Below are 4,485 nucleotides of genomic sequence, written 5' to 3'. Positions count from 1 at the left end.
AGCTGCAGGTTGGTTGAGCTGCATGGGGGAGTTGATGGAAGCTGCCAGCTTTCTGTTGCATGCTGTGCTCCTGAAGTTGTGGATAACAGATCTGCTTGGGGAGTTTTTCTTTCCTAGCTGGGAGGGGTCTAGTTTGGAGACCTGACACCTGTGAATGTCAACAACTATATGAACTGGCAGTGTCAAAGAAATCAGCTACAGTGGTACCATCCAATAAAAATTGAGTGTTAACACAGAAGCACAACAAAGAGGTACCACCCTTAACAGTAAAATAAAAATCTGCAATTATAGTGTAAACATTAGTAGAACACAGATATTGAGATATAGCTAATATGGACTAAATTTGACAGCTATAGCTTTGATAATGATAGAAAAATATCAACAACAATTTTAGAGTAATACTTAACTATATAAAGAATAATATAGCTTAATGGCTACACTACTAGAGATATAGTGAGCTGGGAAAGGGGGACACAAGAAAAAAATATGAAAGTGTAATCTAGAGAATATGAGAATGAGAGAAAGCAGGTGAAATGATCCTCTTCAGGACTAGAAAGAAGTTAATAGAATTAGGTAAAGGTAACGGAAAAAACTAATGAGAAATTCAAGATAACAAAAAGGGAAAAATGAAAATAAGTTATATTCAGTATGAAAATAAGGAAAGATGAAAAAGAATAGAAGGTGTTAAAAGTAAGTGAGTATAAGATAAAATTTTTAGTGAAAAAATTATTTCTCATTTAGAATTAATACTTTCCATCCAGTATCCAGAATTTTAGAATACTACTGTTCCCAATGAACCTGATCACATCTGCATGGCCAGAGGAGTCAGCTCAGCAAGCTAGGAGGAGGCTGTCCCGCCCAAAGAGAGGCAAGGCTCTGCTGCATGTTCTGGTTCTCAAGCCTGAGAGGAAGGAAGTAGTAGCCACTGCTTCCTAAGCCTTCTTTCCACTTCTCAAATCTGGCCTACTCCAAGAGAGCCCTCATGTGGGGCCACAAACATGTAGCATGAATCCTCAGGATTTCTTCTCTGTCCCTCTACAATGGCTTCCCCTGAAAGGAGTAAATCCAGTGAGGGCTCCAATATGCAAGAACAGCAGGATCCGTGCACCTCACAGGAGATGCTGGTTTACCAAATCCTCCACCATGTGTCAGTACATGACATGATCTCTGAATTCCTGCAGATTCTACTCCTTATTTGATGAAGAAGCAGCTGATCAACACACCAGAATTACTACACAATGCGGACCACCACTGTAACAGCCACTTTCCTCAGATCTTCAGGGAACTTTGTGAGTGCATCTGCATGTGCTTTGACATTGATGTGTGGGAAAGGTATCCCCATCGGCAAATGCATCCTCTTGCCCCTGTCTGGGTTCTCACTTGTAATGGCATGCTGGGGGATGATAAACAGATCATTGCAAAATTAAACTCCTGACACTCATCCTATCCTCTCCTTGAAGGGCAAAGGTGCCAGTGAGGGGGACATAAAGGAAGTACTGAGAATAAGGGACATATTACCTCAGCGGGAGCGCTTTGTTACTCGAGAGCCTTGACAGTTCATCTCAGAGGATTTGGTACAGGAAGGATTTCAAATGTGTTGGCAAGTGCCCAATACTGATCCTGCTCACTGAGTTCCTATGGAATCCGAGGATCCTTACTGAAACCAGTAAGGTAAAATTCCTAGAGCACTTGGCCATGATTTATAAGGGAGATCCCAAGTCATGTCCAGATCTACATGAAGAGGCTGTGAGAGAGGAGCAAGAGGCTGACCATGTATGAGGTGTGGGCCACCAGTGGGGTGAGCTGCATGCCAGGGACAGGCCTTATTCACAGCCCTATGGCTAGCTTAGCTTTTGCCTCATGTGAAATAAGGCCCAGTCCTCAGTGTGTGTCTCTGGAGAGCAGGCAGTTTTCTAAGAGTTACAAAGAAGTTTAGGAGGGGAAAATACAGTGCATACCATCTTGATAGCTGTTCAATTTGAGTTATTTGGAAATTTACAAGTGTCTTCTTTATACTGTTGAAATCTCGTTCCATTTTTGTAAGATTGAAGTAGCTTGAACATCCTATTTTCTGAGTGATGTTGCTTTTTCATGTATATGTGGGTTTCTGATATTGATGGTTGATGTGAATGTCACATTGATCATACATGAATTTTGCTTTTCCATTCCATGTACTCTTTGATCTTCTTTGAAACTTATTTGAAAGGTTTACATTGCACTTGTGATAAAATAGGAACTGTGTGGAATTCATTTGGAAATGTGTAAGAAATTGATATCAAGTTAAATGGAGATGACAAATAAACATAAGAGTACAAATCAATACATGGTTTCTTATTTCTTCTCTCATGTTGAGCTATAGTATTAAAAATATGTGCATACCTGAAGATGCTTGTTTCTTCAGTTATACAAGGGAAGTTTACTGTCTATAAAGGACACCATCTACTCAAAGATACACTATCTCCAAAACTTCATTGCTTATGTGCTCTTGACAGGTCCTGTGTGTGCAGTGGGGATATGAGTACACTAGATTGAGCAATACAAACCTACCCCATGGGATGGTGGAGTGCAGGAGGACCTCCAGTGTTGAGAGATAGAGAGATGATCTCAAGGACCTAAAGTGGATGTAACAGAGCACGGAGCAGGTAGAGTCTAGCAGAGAGCAGCCATGGGTGAGTCCTGAGCTGCAGCACTGTGTGGTTTGGAATAAGTACAGTTTCTTCTGCAGGAGGTGGTTTTAATGCACCTGCAAGGCAGCCCACATGAGACCCTCAGGTGAGGTGTCTTGGGCCTGAAATGACAGTCTGAGAGGATGGAAGTCTGCTCTGAGCAGCGATTTTGGATGGTGGCTGAAGCTGAGTGGATTCTCCGTGTGCGACAGCTGTAAAAAAGAGGTCCTACACAGCACTGGAGTCAGGGAACTGAAACCCCACATCAAGAAGGATTTCTTATGAGCCAAGGGTTATTCCCAGGTGAAGTGAGGCCCTAATGTCCCTGCCACAATGCTCTGCTGTCTTCTAAGTATGCACTTTTGAGGGTCTTACAGTGCTCAGTCAACTCTTCTCTCTGTGGTCAACTTTTCCTCATGTATAGGGTTTGCATCAATACCCTTAGAAGATGAACATTAGGATCTGGACAGTTGCATTGGCCCTTACGCAAGTGGTCCAGTGACCACCTGACCAAATATGTCTCCCTCCACAGATGCTCCTCATTATTAACAAGTGTCTTCAGTTTGTCTTACACTGCGAGTAAATCTGGGTCAGTTTTCAACTATTTTGGTTTGGAAGGAAGTTGATGCTACTGTTGTCAGAGATTACAAGTTTGCTTGGCATTTCTTGGAGCTGAATCTCTGCTGAGCTGGCCTTTTCACTAGATTGGCCCAGATATTATACATCATTGTCATAGAGACCTCCTGAGCCCCAAAGTCAAAAATTTGGTGATGGTGACATTGAAAACAGTTGTTCCATTGGAAGAAGAGCTGGAAGGAAGTGGAATATGGTTCTTTATCCAAATACTGTACCAGGAGCTGTAATTTAGTTCTTCCCAACAGGGCAGACTCCCCATCATCTAATCAACTGATACATGTTTTGGAGAGAATATACTGGGGGAATGTTTACTGAGTAGGATTTTTGCCTGGTTTTATATTTAATTTCATTTTTCGAATGGAGGAATGAAATTAAGGCCTTGCACATGCCAGACAGGCACTTTTGCCACCGATCTATATCCCCAGCCCTTTATTTAATTTCCTAATGACATAAGCTCCCTGTGAAAAACACCAACAAATTTTGTGGAAAAACTAAGTTAGTGTTCAAGAGTCTTAGTTACTTTTCTTGTTGCTGAGACAAAATACCCCACTCCAAATGTTAAAGGGAGAAAGGACCCTTGCCTCACATTTTGTACAAGAATCAGGCTTTAATCATGTAGAGGCAAGGCAGAGTGGCATAGCAGGTATTACAGAGGAGAAACAGTTTATGGTGGACAAAAAGTAGCAAAGGAACAAGGTACCTTAATAGCACATTTCTGCCCCTTTTATTTTATACAGAATACCTAGGGCAGGTAGCACTCATACCTTTAATCCTACTGCCAATGAGGCTAGCATTGCACCATGAATCTATTCCTGTGTCACACACTCTAGATCCAACCACATCTGAAAAAGCCACAGTTATGACCACATTACACTTTGGGGGGACATCTAACCACAAGGCATAACATTCTGCCTGTGGCCCCCCAAAGACACATGTGTATCCTTTTTGGCAAAAAAGCATTTATTCCATCTCCAAACATTGCCAAAGTCCTAACAGTTTTAGTACTGCTGAAAAATCCAATGCCCAAGACTCCTGTGAGATTTGTGACAAATTCTTTGCTGTAATACCTTGTACAAATGAAAAGAAAGTTAAATTTCAATAAATGGAAAAACATTCCTTGCTCATGGATAGGAAGAACCAACATTGTGAAAATGGCCATACTCCCAAAGCTACTGTACAGATT

The sequence above is a fragment of the Chinchilla lanigera genome, unplaced genomic scaffold, assembly GCF_000276665.1.
Source record: "Chinchilla lanigera isolate Chin_1 unplaced genomic scaffold, ChiLan1.0 scaffold00097, whole genome shotgun sequence".
NCBI lineage: Eukaryota > Metazoa > Chordata > Mammalia > Rodentia > Chinchillidae > Chinchilla > Chinchilla lanigera.
This window is presented reverse-complemented; position numbering follows the sequence as displayed.